This window comes from Nyctibius grandis, chromosome 2 (assembly GCF_013368605.1).
Source record: "Nyctibius grandis isolate bNycGra1 chromosome 2, bNycGra1.pri, whole genome shotgun sequence".
Classification (NCBI taxonomy): domain Eukaryota; kingdom Metazoa; phylum Chordata; class Aves; order Nyctibiiformes; family Nyctibiidae; genus Nyctibius; species Nyctibius grandis.
Genome location: NC_090659.1, coordinates 5,460,939 through 5,479,546, shown reverse-complemented (window position 1 = coordinate 5,479,546; position 18,608 = coordinate 5,460,939). Strand labels below are relative to the sequence as shown.

Genomic DNA, 18,608 nt, shown 5'->3' with positions numbered 1-18,608 from the left:
AACACACCAGCTCTATCCTTAGGCACAGGTTTGCATCTGCTCCCCGCCTCTTTTCAAGCACACAGTTCTGTAGAAGTCCCACTGCAAAAAGTTATTCAGTGTAATATCCAGAAATGAATGCAGCCACAAGCAATCTCTCCTGCTACCTTCTGGCATGCTGAAGAAACATTTGTGCCCCTCAGCCATGGCCATTAGCATGAGAGAAGATCCAATTTGCAAGGCAAAGGTGCCACCTTGTACATCTTCTTCAGCAGAAAGAGCTTTCAGGTAAACAACAAATTAAGTTATCCCCAAAGTCAAGTATATTGGCTAAAAGCATGCATTTCTCTAAAACAATTTTCCCACCCTACCATAAAAGATGACAAAAATACAAAGCATGGCCGCACAACAGCAGACAGTTTCCATTCCCTCCCCAACTTCTTCTGGTTTCTTCTCTGTTCTCTAAGCACCAGCAAGATGCTGCCTCTCAAAACCTCTGCGATTCAGTTAGACATCATCCCTGAAAGAAAGACAGATCCGTGGAGATTCTTCAGCTACCTGCCGCCTCTTTTTGCTAATGAAGATGTCAGAACTCTTCAGCTCCTTACACTGTAATTTATTAGTTCAACATGCTACAGAAACTATAAGCAGTTGTCACCAAATTACCAAGGCTCCCATTTCAAATTGGAGGATAGGTGCTTTCTGGTATTTGGAAAGAAAAAAAACAAGAGAGATATGCGAAACATTTATGTTACTATTGCTTCCAGCCTGGGAGAAATGTACAATCATTCCCTCTATGCACATTCATAACACAATACTACTACCAACAAAGTAGTAAGGAGAAGCAGATGCGATTCTCCTCCCTGGGGAGGAACAACCCCATGCACCAAGGGGGACTGGGCAGCTGGAACGCACAAGAAAACACTTGTTTTTTTAAAATTTGTTTTCTAAAAAACTGTGAGGGGTGACTGAGCACTGGCATGGGTTGCCCAGGGAGGTTGTAAAGCTTCCATCCCTGGAGATATTCAAAAGCTGTCTGGACATGATCCTGGGTAACCTGCTGTAGGTGGTCCTGCTTGAGCAGGGAGCTTGGACCAGATGACCTCCAGAAATCCCTGCTAACCTCAACCATTCTGTGAAGCACACTCCAACAGGATTGCATTGCCACTGCTTTAGGCTCTTATTTACCTTCACTCAGCACCAAGCACCTACTCAGAGCAGCCTCACTGTGCCAACTCCCCTACAGAGAAACAGCAGCAGAAACATGCTCATCCCAGGAAATTCAGTTTAGAAAAGCGGTTTCACAATGCAGTTAAGCTGATCTAGGTACCAGCTGCCATGGAAATAAAGCAATCTTGCTTTCTCACTCGCTTTATTCCTAGCAACATACACAGTCCTCTCCCCATGCTTGATCCCCATAGTGAGCTGAAAGAAGAATGACCCAAGGAAAGAGTTATTTGTTTCCATTAAGACAGCAAGAACACTTTTTTCTTTAGGGGTCGGGGACAGGGACAAACAATCCTGTTCGTTAGCAGCTGGGATATTCCACCAGTTCAGCTGTACTGTGAAACAGCACTTTCAGACAGGCAGCAGATGGGTCAAGAGAGGCCGGGGAGCAGGAGAGGGCGAGGCAGTGTGTGGGGGAGTGCCGTGGTCTCTCTCCACTGGGAGACCCTGATGGCAGGTCTCTTAACAGGCCTTGTGGCAAAGGATCAGGTGAAACAGTGCTGCAGGTGCTTGCTGTAAGCTACTCCCAAGCACATGGAAGAAAATAAAAGGGCTCCAAGCCACAGTTTTTAGCAGACAGCCCTAAGAGCAAGGGACTTAATGAAGCCTAGCTTCCTATGCCATCAGGAGGGAGGCTGTCTCTGAGACTAATGATTTGACTGGAAGCTTCAGCTGGAGCTTTTCCTACAGTCAGCACAGTCATTCGGAGGCACTGCTAGAGCCCTTGAAGAAAAGGGGTCTCCTTCAACCCCTGCCACCCCCCCGACTCGGCTACCTGCTCCTCACAAGACTTGCAGGAACTCATTTATCTCCAAGCTCTCTACTCCCGTCAAATTTGCGTGAAATTGGCCAAAAGGCTGCCAGGTTATCCGGGAAAGGGCGGCAGACGAGGCAGCATGACCAGATAAGCCATCTTTCTCTGAGAACCCAGCCTGAGGAAACCCAACGAGAAGCAAAGGCTGGGAATCGAAAACCACACAGAGGGAAGAAACGCTAGAAAAGACAAGATAGAACAAGGCTAAGAAGGGCTTTTAAAGGGAAGACAAGCATCTTGCATTTGGCAGGGCAGAGGAGGAGGAACTAATTTGAGAGTTCAGGGGAATGAGCAGACAATCAAAAAAGCTGAACAAATTTCAGAGGCAGAGATGGACACGAAATGCTGCGGCTTACAGGTCTTAAACAGAAAGACTCAGGCGCATGCACGTACAGTATGTGCCAGAGACAGAGGTCAAGATTTTAATCTGAACAGAAATATAAACTTGTAACATCAGCGGAGAGAGGCCAGTCCAATTTTTATTAGTGGATAAAATTACCAAGAGGCAAGGACTGTAGGAAGAGGTGGACAGCATCGCAGAATAGGCCCCTTACAGCCACAAAAACCACGAAGCTGGGCAGGACGTACTCATAAGGACCTAAGAAAAGCTCCGTCAGAAAGGCAGGAAAAGGCAAAGACAGCAGGACTCGGAGGAAACTGTTCCAGAAAGAGACCAAAACTGGTTATCGCAAGGGCAATTGCTAAGTCAAGGAAGTTAATGCTGGATCATGACTGAGATGTAGAGCAGCGGGGGCTATTAAGAAAACCCTTGCAAAGTAAATCATGGAGACAGACTAAACTGGCAGAGAGCTGGGAGGCAACAGCTCCAGACAGAGCATCCCATGGGGCTTGCAGAGGACAGAGCAGCTGCTGAAGGAGGAGGGGACAAAGCAGCTTTGCATCGAGTGAGAGAGGCTATGAGTAGCAAAGCGAATGACAGAGACAAGGAAAAATGAGCTGTGACCCTTAAGGCAAGTAAAAGGGTTAGAAAACCTACCTTTGTGAAAAGCATGGAGAAGGAGGGGAGCACTGGGCAAACCCCCAGGTAAAGGCAGGCCCTTATTTGTATGCCAGTCCTCTTTGTAAAGTCCCTAAGGTTTGCCGAGCAAATCTGAAGGTGCAGAAGGGGCTGTCCAGGCTGAGGGGGGAAAGCATCATTAGCGGCATTCAGTAAAGCAGGAGAAGTGTTTATGAGGAACAAGGCAGAGAGAAGGAGCTGAGTGCTCTCCAAGACAGGCAGGCTGGCACAGACAGTGGACTCATGCCGGCAGCGTGCCACTGCACAACAGCAGGAGCAGAGGCAGCAGATGGTGGGGCCAGGAGATGGGAGAGAGGGTAGAAAAAGTGTCCCGGAGGGTGGTGGCAGATGCCAGTGTGTCAGTGGTGTAAAAACAGCTATGGGACACAAATACTGACAAAAGAAGAGAGGTGGGGGGAAATCCAAGTCCAGGGTGCAAGTAGAAAGGTGGCACCAGGGGTGGCACGGGAGAGGGAAAGCAGAAAGACCCTGAAGAAAGAGAGTAGCGTTCACTGAAAACCAAGACAAGTAAAAGCCTGGTTGGCAAGTCAGGTAACTCATTACGGCAAGGATGATTTAGGCCAAGGGAGGAAGGACCCTGGACTAACCAACAGCACTTGCTGAACGAGATGGGGCCCATCCTCCAGCACCACAACAAGAACTACACGAGAGATACAACGGAGAAAGCGACATGCCCTTAACGACCGCAAGTCTCGCTCGATGTATGGAGTCTGGAAAAACCTGCAAGTGGGATTTTTTCAGGATTACAGCATTGGCTCAGCAACACCACACCTCGGGCACAAGCCCAACCACCCTCCTGCCTTCCAGAGCAACGCGTCTCGGCCCCCATGTGATGAGACAGTGCAGCGCTGCCCGAGAGATGCTCCAAAGGGGATACACCCCGACTTCAGCAAGAGCAGACTTGCCCCTTTCATAGGGCTGCAGGTTTATCTGAAGGTCTGGAAGAAAGTACAATCCCAGTTTCTAGACACAGAATACGTGTCTGAGGGTGACTAAACAGCACTTGTCACTAAACAAAAAATCTTTTCCCATCAACTGAGAAAAGGGAGGTGGGGAAGAGGCAAACCCTTCCTCTGCCAATATACCACACTGAGTGTCCTCCTGCCTACACTCCCCAATGAGCAGATAGACGCAGAAGTTTTGATCTTCAGCTGTTTACTTAGCAGAGCCTAGTCCCCTCTGATCAGGGAGTTAAGGAAAGGCTTACATAGCTACCAGGGAGGGAGGCTTTTTATTTATCTGATTTCAACATGCCCAAGTTATCAGACTCTAGAGGAATTCAATTAATGAGAATAAAACTCGTTTGATGCAAGTCTGGAAGGGTGGGTTTGGTTTTTTTTTTTTCTGTAAATAGCTGCACCCCGGAGATTTTACGCTGATTATAAGCCTTAATAGCGACTGACTGATGCAAGTTGAACAGATACAGCAACCGCACCAAAAAGTCATGCAAGCTCCAGACCTGTTGGGGACTGACAGAGCTGGAGGAGATCAGTGCAAAGATGGGGAGAAGAGAGGGAGGGAAAGGGAGGCAGGGTCAGGAAGCTGGGAAGAGCAAGCCCAAAGGAGCTGCTGATGCCATCCCCCCTCAGTTTGCTGCAGCGGACTGCAAGCGGTGAGGTTGACACCGGTTGCATTTAAGCACCCACTAGCACAGCTTCGTGAGTGCCTGCTTGCAGCAGCTATGAAATACTGCCTCCAATCACAGAGGCAAAATCAAATGCCCCGCACAAGCTTGCAAGGCAAGGCCAGGGCACTGCTGGTGCGTGGCTGCTCCTGGTAAACGTCCCACAGCACGCAAAAGCCACCCCTGGTGCCCAAAGCTGCAGCCACCCCAGGCTGAGGAGGTGCCCCCAGGCCCACCACAGCCACCTGCTCCCCGCCAGGCCCCAGGGCACCCAGCGCCCACTCCTGCCTGGGCCTCCTGCCACCATGGCATCCCCTGGGTCTCCCCATGAGGAGGGAGGACAACCCAAGGGGGCAGCAGGAGTGAAGGGACCATGGCACACGTCACCCCAGATTTCCTTCCCAGGCCAGGCCACGAAGGGGAAGGCACCAAGTTTTCTCCACTTGGGACAGAGTACCGCCATGAGGGTGAGGGGCGCTGGTGGCCCTGACACAGCTCCCACCCTTTCTGCAGGGAGGGGCTGGGCCCAGGAGGGGACATGGCACAGTGTGCCACCACTGCCCACATCTAAGCAGGAAGGGGCCACAGCCATGGCAGGGGGGCCATGCACACACCCCGTGACAGCGGCAGCCCCCTCCTCAGACCCTGCCCTGGGCTGAGGGCTGCCTTCCCCAAACAGCTCTGGGCCCCATGGGGGTGATGTACACCCAGAGACAGCAGCACTGAAATAAGTTTTGCAGCCTGCGTTTTGCAGCCATGATGGCGTAATGAAGTCAGACGCCTGCTCTGCCATGCCCAGGCTAAAAGGATGACCCTGTGCCAGGTGCTGGCAGCTGTGCTGCTGCAGGTGCCAACCAGCAGGGTGGGGGGCTGGTGGCCTCGCTGCGAGGGTCTGCCCAAGCAGGCAGGGCTGCGGGGACATAGGGGACAAGCATGTCACAGGGCGAGACGAAACAGAGCCACCAAGACCACTCCTGACACAGAGATGGGGGCTGGGTGTTTGGGGTTTCTTTTTAAAAACAAACTTTTCCCGTACCACTAAAACGCACAAAAAGCATAGCCCCCCATCCCTCCCCAAGCTCTCTGCTGGAGCCAAACAGGAGAAAATTCCAACAGCGCCTGCCCGAAGCGGTGCCTGCGCAGAGGAGGGCAGGCTGCCTCGCTGCGGCTGCTCCGGCCTCGTGTGGCGGCTGCTGGGCCCGCTTGCCCACCGCTGCCCGGTGAAGCTACGTGGATCAGGCACAGCCCGGCTCCTGAGGCGGGACTGAGGGGCTCCGGCAAGCCCCGGGGATGACCCCAGCACACGGTTACAGCAACAGGTCATGCCTGGGCCCGGGTCAGCTGCTGGCACTGTGGGAGTGGAGGAAAGAAGGCACTCTGATGGCAGTATAGGCTGTAGAGAATTTTACTCTGATAATCCTCTCCCAAGGTCGGCCGGCTAGCTTTAAAGGGAACACAAGGAAGAACATCACAAATCACTGAACCAACAGGAACGAAACACAGGGTGCAAAACTCTTCTCATACAAACATTTTTTTTTTAATTCTGCCACAAAGATAAGCATGGCTCCGGACACCAGCTTCCAGGCAGTGCTCGTCCTAGGAGATTTATCCAATGTTTATTCAATGCACATTTCACTAAAACTCGCATCCTTACATCCAGCCAAGAGACCAAACAAACATCCATAATTTCCTCTGACACCTCCTAGCTACACTGCTCTGACAAAAGCAACCAAAGGCATTCAGTATTATTACATGCCAAAGAAAAAAGAAACTCTAGCTCCCTTACTAAACCCCTTCAACACAGCGAGTGCGTGAGAGGGAGGAATTACAGGCTGAACTAGCCAGAATCCATCAGCTGGTTAGGACAGCACCAAGAATACCTCCTGGCTGTATACTTGGGAAGGACACGTAGGTATTTCTATAGCCTACTTACACAGAAACCCCAGGAACTCTTCCTCCTCTTCCCTAAGGGAGATTCAAGACATTTGAGGTTTAACAGCTGCAACAAACAGTCTCCTCTTACAAGAGAAAATATTCAGGAACAAGATAACGAGAGACACAGTTACTGAAACAGGATGAAAACACGGAAAAAGCCTCTGGGGTCTAAGCACTGCCCTAATGACTGCAGACTGCTACTCAGAAAATCTGAATTTGAGTATACAGCTCTCATCAGCACTTGCAGATCAAATACGAATGGCAAGATGCAAATCTTGCTGCCTGCAAGAGAGGTAATCTAAGCTACCATTTGTGAGCAATCTGCTAGCAATGCCACAGTCCCTGCAAGCACACAGAAATAAAAATCTGCAAATGCCCTTGATCTTGCATTCATTCCCCAGCAGATTACTGTGCTTAACCCAAACATCACTGTTTTTCTGTTTTGGGGAGTTGAGGGCACAGTCTTTATTACACTTGAAATGGCAAGGGAATATATTCTCTATTCAAATTTGATTGCAGACGTGGGAGATGTGTTAAAAAAAAAAGGTTTAGAAGGGAAATAATGCCAGCTATGCTCCTTTAAAATAGTTTTAAGAACAGTATTTTACTTATTTCATGGCCAAGAGGCACAGCAATTCTACAAGGCCAACTCAAAATTAGCAGATACATTTTCCCTATACACTAGAAAAGAATGCAAATGCTAAACCCATTATATAGACAGCAAAGTGTCAACAGAGCAAAGAAGGTAAAAATAGCAAAGTTATCTGTAAGATGACTAAGCAAATGGATTTTCAAAAATATGCTTTCAAATATGACACCCTTTTCTTAGAGCTGCATAGATCCGTTTAGCTTTGTTAATTTCTCAACTCTTTCTTTTGATAATTTATTTTTGGCCTCCTGCTAGCACACTTCCCCAGAAGCCTGGCCTCACCCTACCCACACTCAAGACTCGCATCCACACATGAAGCATGATTTAGAAACTGATGCTGATCACCCCAGTAACTACAGAGAACCTCTAACACAGCACTTTCAGGATCACGCACCTGCATTTCTTTTACATCTGTCCATCCCCTGGAAAACTGGATTCTTGCTGTCTCCTACTCTCGTTTCTAGCCCTTCCTCATCACCCCACCTATCTCGGGGGTCTTCATGGCTCCACTGGCATCTCCCAGGATGGATGAACCTTCCTTTCTCACACGACCCTTGCTTCCATCATTTTTGCAGGTAAGAAATGGCCCACCTCTTTTCCAGGCCACTGCCAGTGCCTGGAGGAGGCTAGATGTTGCAACCTCGTGAACAGCAGTGGTTAGAAGAAAAGGGTACTGCTCCTGTAGCTGGGGTGGGAGCCACATTCCCCAGCACCTCTCCCTCCTGCATGTGCTGCCAGCAGCCAGGCTTAGAGGCTGCTGGCTTCAGCTATGGCCACACTCCTGTGTGCATCTCACTCTCTTCCACCAACACACAGATGTCTCCATAAAAAAAAAAAAATTACCCTTTCCTCAGATTAAATCTCTTTAGGGACTTAGTTGGCCTCCGTTGGTAATCTGCATTTCCAAGGTAACAGCGGTAGTTGGTGCTTGGCCAAGCCTCCCAAGTCATTCCTCTGTCATGCCAAAGCCCTGCGTATGGCTCCACTCTGGCTCCTTCTCACAGAGGCACAAGTACCTGCCAGCACCCCGAAAAGCCAGTTCCTACTGCCTCACCTGACCCCTGCCAGGAACCCAGGCCTCCTCCTCCAGGAGCAGAGCACAAAGTCCTCGGCTGCCCTTCAGAGCAAGCAGGTTTCCAAGGCTCAAACCCATTGTGTCAAGATCATTAGGATGCTTTTAGTAACGTGCACAGTAAATCTTCCCTCATGCTCACCCCTCTCATCCCTACATCCTCCCCAAAAACAAGCAGGCCGAAAGACAGGGACAGACAGAACTACATTTAAAAGATAAACGGGATGATCTCCCATGACTTGCTCCACAAAAGCAGAGGAAGCTGCAGTGGAAGCAAGTTTTTAGCCTCACCTCTCCCACCTTCAGCAGCAGCAGCAGGAGGTGTAGTTCCAAGCACATCACGGGAGAGCTCTCGCTATAGAGGGGAAAAGGGTTCACCTGGGGCTGCAGAGGGACCCTGCAGGCACAAGTGGAAAATTCAAGAGGAGTGGATGGGGTGTAAGAGAGATGGGGTGGACAGGAGGAAAGAATAAAACAAAACTAGGCATCTTAAGCAAGACTTAAACACATCCAAGATAGCAGACAGGGTCTCTCTATACTGTAACTACAACAGCAGTACATGAGAGGCCACCTCTGAACATACCTCTCCTTACACCTAGGCAAGGGGGAGGGGGTGGAAGAAAGAGCAATCTGAGATGAGAAAAAGGAAGGTGTTTTGATATCTACGTATGAAGATAAGCATGTAGATTTTCACCCAACTTGCAGCCCTTCAGACTCTGGACAGCCTCTGCTCCTCTGCAGCACAGACATCCCAGGCTGAACTCTGATCCCTGCTCACAGGCAGGGCACCTGAAGCTGATCTTGTTCAAGTCTGCCTTATTTACAGCAGAAAGCAGCAAGTGCTTGGCGACTTAAAGCATTTGGCAGCTAGCTACACACTCTGGATTAGATTTAACCGCTAACTAGCTCATGGCATGGGACTGATTAGACCTAACAGCTCCTTACATGCCAGTGACCCATAGATTAACTGCGGTGCTGTAACACTGACGGCTGGAATAAATCACAGCATCTTCAAGTGACAGTCATGTGGGTTATGCCTCACGAGCACAACAGGGTGGAAAGGAGCGGCTCGTCCCATTTATGTAGGGTAAGGGAGAGAGCTTGTGCAGGTAAGTAACACCATAGAGCTCAAAGTAAAAATCAATTTTCTTCTTTTCCTAACACCAAGAGTGAAATCAATCAGGGCATAACAATCTCTCTCACACTATGCTCCCAACATGCATAAGAAAAAAAGCAGCCTGCTTGCTTAACAATAGCAAACAAAACCTCAGCCCTAACACTGCCTTCTCCCTCCCAAAAAATCCTATGACACTTTTTAAGCCACTCTCTCTACTTTAAGGAGCCGAGAGCAGAGACAGAGCGGCTTGCCTACAATTATATCACAAGTCAGAAGAAAGCACTGGAATTTGCATGCTGTGATTCCTGCTGTAGGCACCGGATAACACTGCAGGCATAAAGGTCAAACCCTTCAGCAGAAGCTCTTAAGATATTGTCTGCAGGCCACAAGCAGTCAGCAGACAGCTGGGAGATGGCACGGGGCCAGCTCAGTTTCTCTTGGTATCCATGCCCTTCATTGCAAAGCGCCTTAGCACCTGGTGGGATAGTTAAACCATCATCCCCTGCAAGACGCAGCAAACATCCCTCTTCCATAACAGGATTAGACAGCAGAGTAGGAAGATGGGGTACGGGAACCTCTAGGAAAGGAAAGCAATGCTTGAAACATATTCAGGAGGTGAAGGAAGCTGAGGACCAAGGATTATATGAGAAGGGTGGGAGCAAAAAGCACTAAGCCAGGGAGATGAAATGATATGGTGGGAAGGGGCAGAGTACTTTGAAAGCACACCAGAGATAAACGCATTCAGATAATTGCTTAGAAGGGAATAAATATTAGTAAGTACTATAATTACCTTGAACAATTTACAAAGCTGTAAGAAGAAACATGACTAGAAGAAGGGCTGGCACACATGCTCATTGGGAGCTGCTATTTCAAGCTAGCAAGAAGGAACCAACAAGGCCTGACACCCAGGTTGGTAATTTCAGCCTGGCAGCCAGCCACAGCCCTTTGGCTAGATCCTAGGTACTGGGTAACTTGAGTTAATAAGTGCCAGATTCCAGCAGTACTGTTTTCTGGAGTAAAGAGCTTCTGGACAACTTCTGGAAACAAGCACCTGCCTTCTCCTGGGGCTTTTACTCAAGGTCGAACTCCACTTTCAGAGAGATTTGGAAGAACCTGGGCAGATTCCTGTGTCCGTGGTGTTGCTGCTGAATGGAGACAGAAAGATTCAAGAAGTCAAAAATCTCTATTTCTCTAAGCAGCTAAATCTTGATACATGCTCTAATGAAAGACCAGAGCCCTTCTTTCCCTGAGAGGCAAACAGAAACCTTTTTGCTTTTTTAGGGCTCAGGATCTCATCTTCAAGTCTCCATTTCTCTAAAGGCCACAGAAACCATCAATTTCACACAGCAGCTTGGGTAAGTGCCGAGCTCCTCTCAAACACAGGACAGACATCTAGTGCTACAGAGTCCACGAAAAATAAATCTAACTCACACTGTGCTCCCAGCTCCCTTTAGTAAGCTTATCAACTTCCGTACAAAGCCCAAAAGTCATAAAAGTGACAGTGTGCCTCAGGCAGAGAGCTCAGGGATGCAGCAGGGGGGACAAAATATCATGAAGAAAGTAAACAAACAAAAAAAATATCCCCCAAAAACCCACAAGCATCACCCATTCCCCGCTATTCCCCTGTAATCACAATGACTCCAGAGGGGAACACATTTGCCAGGAAGCGAAGCTATCTGCTTTTGTGTGCAGAGTAGGCAATACCAGGTGAACGATACCAATTCCAGACTCGTGCCACTAGTGAAAAGCAAAACAGTGCCACAGGTAGCAGTGCCACAACAGCTGTACATCAAAATCACCTCCGACCGTGTCAGACCCCGATGAGCTGTTTTGTAAGAAAAACAAAACCCACAACACCAAACCAAACAACAGGCGTTAGAGTAACGCTCGATGGTGCTAATGGCCATGCAGTTGCCTTGCGGTGTACGCTCTGGATCCGGATGGTTTCTACCATCTCCCAACGGGGCCAACTTTGTTGCCAGAAACTGCACAGGAATCTCCTTATTCCTGTACTCCAGCAGTAGCCTTAGCCCTTCCTGACCAGCAAAGTCTTACAGCTGCTAAGATCAGAAGAGACAGGAGAAGCGCTAGATGGTTTTTCAAGTCCCAAATGGAATCAATAGCTTGCTAGGAAAGGAGAAGTCAGCCAAGAGTGGTGGTAAGTACACTTCAGGAACAAGAGAACAAATAGGGCTGGATGCTCGCTATCTCCGTTTCTTTTGTACTCAGGTGTCTTTGACGCTTTAAAAGCTATGGGTGTGGTGGAAGGCCCAACATTTGGTAAGATCGACCCTCCAGAGCCTGTTCTCATCTATCTTTCTTACCAGTTGGGTTCTTCACCTTCTTTCTCCTCCCAGTGCTTTCCCTTGGCTCATCTTTTCCCCACTCCTCCACTTAACAGTGGGCCACCTCTTCCTTCCCTGTAGACCATCACCCAACAAGAGCGGGAAACGGACCTGGGAACACCAAGGAACCACCAGCAGCGGAGTAAAATCAGAAAGGAGCCCTACCTAGGAGGGGACAGGCAGTGGCTTCAGCCAGAAACTGCAGATTAAACACTACTCAGGACAGAGCAGGCAGCCTCTGTCAGGAGCCAATAACAGTTAAGAGAGGCTATGAGGTTAAGAGGCTTAACGGTTAAGAGGCTGTGGTCAAACGCTGGACTCACCTCACCCATTCAGCAGGGCTGAGCAACTGCTTGCACACCCTGGACCCATGGTACCGAGGCCCAGGCGCGCGAACAGAGAATCGGGGTAACCCAGCCAAAGGAATTCACTGTGCCCTCCAGCAACCTGCCTCCCCAGCACCCCCCCTTCCCTTGGGCCCCCACAAACATCTGCAGGACCATGTGAAAAATGGATCTACTTTCAAGTCAGACAAGGCCCCCAATCCCTCTATGTATTTACTGGTTTTGCCAAGTTAGTTTTCAGACCAAGTAAGTCCCTCCAACCAGTTCTTCACGTGAGCACCCTGGCCTGCATCCTCTGCTCCCCACGCCGGGCAGAAACCAGCCTGGAATAACTCACCTGGAGTATTGTGTTCAGTTCCGGGCTCCCCAGTTCAAGAGGGACAGAGATCTACTGGAGAGAGTCCAATGGAGGGCTATGAGGATGATTAAGGGACTGGAACACCTGCCTTATGAGGAAAGGTTGAGAGACCTGGGGCTTTTTAGTCTGGAGAAGAGAAGACTGAGAGGGGATCTGATTAATGTGTATAAATAGATGAGGGCTGGGTGTCAAGAGGAAAGGGGCAACCTCTTTTCACTTGTGCCCTGCAATAGGACAAGGGGCAATGGATGCAAGCTAGAGCACAGGAAGTTCAACCTCAACATGAGGAAGAACTTCTTCACTTAAGGGTTACAGAGCACTGGAACAAGCTCCCCGGAGAGGTTGTGGAGTCTCCTTCTCTGGAGACTTTCAAGACCCATCTGGATGCGTTCCTGTGTAACCTGCCCTAGATTCGTCCTGCTCTGGCAGGGGGGTTGGACTCGATGATCTCCAGAGGTCCCTTCCAACCCCTAACATTCTATGATTCTATGAAACTCCTTTCAGAAGCAGCGCTGCTTTTTAGCATTTGTGCAAGTACTGGGCAGAAACGGTACAAGTCCTGAGCATCAAAGCCTCACCCTTTTCGAGAAAACCTTCCCACTGCTGAGATGGTCTGGTTTTGTGCTCATTTTCAATTACTTACTGAAATGTGACTTCAGCAGCAGCTAGAAAGGCAAGGTTTCCTCTTGTCTCATTGCCATTTGCTAATTAAACCTCCTAACGACAAAAAGCTTACTAATATACACCATTGGAAACACATTCTTAGCACGCTGATGGAGAGAGGGCGAGCAACAGGTTAGAGCTGGAAATGACATATATGCACGCAGACAACCGAGACCCACCAAAGGCAGCTGCAGACCCCATTTCTTTGCCTTGCAATTTGATCAAACCCCACTTTGTCAGGAAAGGCTCCATTTAAGCCTCTCCATAGCCAATAAGAAACAGATGCTAAACGTCTCCTAACATTTAACCAGAGAACTATTCCTTAAGAGGATTTTATATGGCTAGGAAAGAGATGCCAATATAAAAATGGAGCCGAAACCAATTTAGCAGGTTATCATTAAGGAGTATTTAGCAACTTAAAAGCCAGAGGCAAATCACAATACTGCAGTTTTCCAGACACTGGCTGGAGGGCCTAAACGTCCTTGATACCAGCAGACAAGTCAAATCACGAGCAGAGGAACCCTAGCAACAAGAAGAAAACTCAATTGTGCTTGAAAAGCTTCCCCCTTCCTCTCGGGCAATTTTCCTGGTGCTGTTAAGTTTCTGGGCAGGGTCTGCAGATTGCTAACTATCAGACAGCGAGGAGCACTCCTTCAGGTTACAGCACTCTGATTCATCTGAGTCAAAGCAACTAAAACACCTCCCGCTTCATACTAGACTGTATAACCTTTAGGACAATGGCTGAATCCATGACTGACTTTGCAGGGGTAAGAAACAAGCCAAGAAAGACCAAAAGGAAGAACTCTAAAATGCAGTTTCCTGGTCCAAAAAATTCAATAAGCCTCCCATCACGGAAACGATGCTCTCCTTTCCAAGCTCCCTATGACCCCCTCTCTCCCATGCCCCTCCCTGTGGTCTGCAGCGCTGTTTATTCTGCCTTTCACTTTATATAATGGGTCTGGTAAAAGTGTTCCAAGCACACATTCGATTTACAATAAAAACTGCTTTAATAAAGACATCTAACTTGACGGAAGGTCAACTAAAAGACAACAATTCGCATAAACCAAAACCTCCTGTGTAAATAAACAGGATTTGCAGGAGCCTCAGGATGTCAGGCAGTCTGGCCAAGACTGCAGGGAGGGAGTCTCCCCGCAAAGAATTACATTTAGGGATGTGCAAGAGTGGAGCCTGCCAGCCTGGCACCGACAGGGCGGGCAGGGTGCATCGAGGCAGCCTCCCACCGCACTCGGGCAACCAAGAGAGCCAGCTGAACCCCACTCAGAAACGAGGTGACAGCCAGGGCCATCTGCAGAGCCCCCGTTGCCCAAACACAGCCCACCCTGGCCCACGGGGTCGGTTTGGGTCTGGCCCCGCACACCACAGTGATCTAGAGGCAGCAAACACAGCGGTGACGGCAGCACAATCCGCTTGCAAAGCGAAGCTCGCCGTGGAGCACTTTGGGCAGACGCAGATGGAGAAAGCACGAACTTGGCCACCGTTGCTAACAATGCATCGAGGAGCAGATGAGGCCAGCAACATTCCCGGGCCGCTAGCTTCAGTAAACAAAAACAACCCCAAACCCTGTGTGTGCAAACACCCACTCTGCCGTTTTCTCCATCTGTCCGCCTCCAGCCAAGCAGCCTTCAGCTCTATCACATCTAGGCTTGCGTTTCGGCCACTGCCCCCTCCAACCCCTGCCCCGGGGCAGGCAGCAGAAGAGCAGGAGGGTGCGAGAGCAGAGCGCTGCAACGGCATTTAACTGTGCTCCCCAGGCAGCACCCCTTCCCCTTCGAGAGACGGGCCTTTAAGATCCTCCCTTCTTCCTCCAAGAGTCACCTCTCCATTGTTATTTCACTCCAACATGTCACTTAAAGTGAGATGCAGTTTCTAGACCTTATCCAGGCTCTACTTCCCTCTAGGAATCGCAAATAAATCACCAATTACTATGCATGAATAGAGAGAGGAAGAGGGTAATGAGTCTATGTACATATATACATATGCAATGTTTGAACACAAAGAGCTGTAAATTGCATTCACAGGTGGTATTCTGGAGACTGCAGGAGACTCAAAAGCAGAACTATTCATAAACCAGTCACTAATATGAATGAATTCAGCATTCCCCAGCAGCCTATTGTGTTTCCTATCTATTACACTATAAATATGAGGAGTATCAGACTTTGCATCCCTGCAAAAAAGAAGGTAAATCTTGCAACTACACACAGGATTAACACTGGCTGGCACAAGTATTAACGGTCTCATCGCTGCATGAGGATTATTTACCGCACTCGCTCTATTTTCCCATGTTGTACTTGCTGTGATGAAGTGCCACTTGTTTAAAGAACCTAACAAACACTGCAGCAAGAGGGGAAAAAACAGCAGAGACGTACAAATGTTACACCCACGTGCCAGATGTGGGTTTTCAAGCCCTGGTTTTGCAGTTACTTGGATTCTGGTAGCTAGTTAATGCTCAATATATTGCATTAAATCATCCACCAGCTCCTTCCATAACCACGATCCTTCCTTCAGCAATTCTAATGAGTTTGCAAAAGGACAAGGAAAAATTGAGTTGCATTTCCTTTTCTGCATACTCAACCCATAGCACCTTATCCATATATTCTAGCATTAACATTACTTGTTTGGAAAGCAACAGTCCTTTTCTAACCAGTCAGAGATTTATGTTACAAAAGAAGGCTTTTTACTCCAGCCTGTTCCCCACTCAGTCAACTCATATCTCAGTTTTACAAACTGCAACCTAAAGCACTTCTGTGCAATCGAGGCTTTGAGGCTCTGTCACACATCCCTGGTTTTGTTAAACCCAGCAGCTGGGCAAATGTAGATCGACTGCCTAAAGAAATCCAGGTGAAAAACACCAAAAGAAAACTAACTCCAAGCATACACGTGGTACGCTTCCTATCGCTAAAAACAGCCTCACGTTTAACGCAATTTGGCCAGCACGATGTTTTTTACAAAGGTACATCCATGGGATTTGGGGACCACTGAAAAGCAACCAATTCTCCAGGCGACAGAAGACACCTTGCAGCTCACCCCCCGGGGAGGGCGAAGGCATGTTAGAGCCAGTTTTAGGTCAAACCCAGAAAGCCAGTTCCTGCAAGCAGAGAGTCGGGGCAGCCTTGGCAGCCAGCCCAGTGCCGGGTCAGCACCCATATGGGGTGCAGGGCACACTCCTGGTGGGTCCCACTTCTGTACCGCCGTGGGAAGCCTTCGGCAAGACGATGCCCTCTGCTGCTACGGCACCGCATCAGCTGGGCGCGCTTCGGAGCGACGCGCGGGCAACCGACCGCTCGATCGCTCGCTCCATATTAGGAAGACTTAATCCAGAATGGTGTTATTGTTCTTCAACCGGAGAGACTGAGCGTGCGAAGCCAAGGCTGCAAGCGATTGGCGTTCATCTACACCCATCTTGTGGGCTACGACAGGCTGCCTGTACTCGCGGAGCAACGTCACCCTGGATAAACTTAGCTTTAAGATTTTTTTCTTTCCAGGGAACCCAAGGAAGAAAGCTACTGGTTAAGGGAAGTTTGAACCCTCACCAAACCATTTCAAAGAGACATCTCTCTCTCTTTCCTAACGACAGACAGAGAGCATGAAAAACCACACACACACATGCAAATTAGAGACATGGAAGCACGACTGCAATTCAAGTAAAGATGTTTCCAAATTGGCAGAGCAGGTATGTGACAATTCTCAAGACAGTAAATTGCCAGCCTTGCTGCTTCTTCCCTCAACAGCATTAATGCCAGCAGAAAATCCTACCAGTGAAAAGGCAAATCAAAGCAACTCTGAGGTTGCTCTGTACATACACAGGCAGAAAGCAGCGTGAGGGTGCCCTACTGTATTTGCCACAAGCGTTCCTACCCACTCATCAGTACTAAGCCAGGTACATGGGCCGCCACAAAAAAACATAAGAAGCATTTTAATTGTCTTGCAGTCTACTTTTCCCAAATTTGTGGGAAGGGCTCTTGCATTGCTACAGCATCTCTCACCCAGCCGTGGGATCCCAAAGGACTTTACAGAACTGTGTACAGTCATCCCCCGGGCAGGCACTTGTGGGATGGGACAGAAACACACGTTTAACGGTTCACAGGGTACAAAACGCAGGCAGGCAGAAGAAAAGGGGCTACAGGAGGAGTTTAGAGAGCCAGCACAAAGCAATCAAAGTGCATTTTACGAGAGCAGGGACTGCCTTCCCTCTACGTTTCAATCTTCTCTTCGAGAGCCAGGAAGAGGACTTTGTTTCTCCAGCCTGCCTTACCCCAGGCATTTTCTCTGCCTTCGTTGTGCAACCTCAACACCGACCCGTAACTCCCAACCGTTACGATTCCCCTCCAAGACCCCAGCACGGCGCAGCCCCTGGCCGGCCGCTCGCCATCCCAAGTTGACGCCGGAGGAGGTGCCCTGCCCGTCCCCTCCGCTCCCACCGCTCCGGCCGGACCCCGCGCCGCGGCTCGGCTCCGACAGCCACCGGGGTGTTGCAGGTGGAGATTAAACCCTGATTTATTTCATATATATATTTTATATATATTTATTTATTTCCCCCTCCCTCCGCTGCAGGAACAGCGCAGGCAGTGACAACTCCTAGGGGAAGGCGCTGGGTGTTTTCGGCAGGGGTGACCCTCCCGAGAGCCCTGCGATGGAGGGCACCCGCCGGGGGTCCCGTCCCACCCCGCCCCGCCCGGGGGACCCCCGTCCCGTCCCGTCCCGCCCCCGCCGGCGGCCGGCACTTACCGAGGAGGAGCAGGGAGGCCAGCTGCGGCCGCAGGGTCCGCATGGCTGCCGGGGCGCGGGGCGGCGGCCGCCCTTACCTCCCGCCGCGGGACGCCGCGGGGCGCCGGCTCCCGGGGCAGGCGTCGCGCCGGGCCCGGCGGCACAAAGGGAAGGCGGCGGGGCCGGCACGGGGAGGCGCCAAGGCAGGCGGGGGCATCGCCCCCGCAGCGGGGCGGCCGCCGCGCCTCCCCTCCCCGCCGCTCCGCTCCGCTCCCCGCCGCCGCCGCTCCGCGCCGACGGCTCCCGGGGGAGAGGGGCAGGAGGCAAGGGAGAAACCGCCTCGTCCCCGGCGCGGAAAAAAAAAAATACGGTGAAGGGGGGGGCACGAAGCAACAACAAAAAGACCCCAACCGAAAAGTTATAAAAATAAGCGGGGAGCTGCGGCTCGCCCCGGCCCGCCGCCCTCACCTGCCCGCCCGCCCGCTCGGCGTTACCGCCGCCGCGGGCTGCCCGGCGCTTGCTCCGCGCCGCCAAACTCCTCCCCCGGCCCGCCCCAACCGCCCCAACCGCCCCAACCGCCGCCGCCCGCTCCCCCCGGCGGCGGGCAGGGCGCGCTGCGCGGCCGCGGAGCCGGGCAGGGGCCGGGGATGCGCGCGGTGACCGGGCGCTGGTGGGACGGGGGGCGGGGAGGGCGCCGCGGAGCGTGGCGTGTTGGAA

General features: G+C 50.5%; 1 protein-coding gene across 2 annotated transcripts in view; it reads right to left on the bottom strand.

Annotated features, from left to right (window-relative positions):
• The window catches only part of IGSF3 (immunoglobulin superfamily member 3), a 101,353-nt gene extending 83,410 nt beyond the window's left edge, over nt 1–17,943 (bottom strand). For both annotated transcript variants that reach the window (XM_068425178.1, XM_068425179.1), the window contains exon 1: nt 17,913–17,943. The gene's annotated coding sequence lies outside the window, so the exon portion shown is untranslated. The remainder of the gene's footprint in view (nt 1–17,912) is intronic.
• Nucleotides 17,944–18,608: the final 665 nt, after the last annotated feature.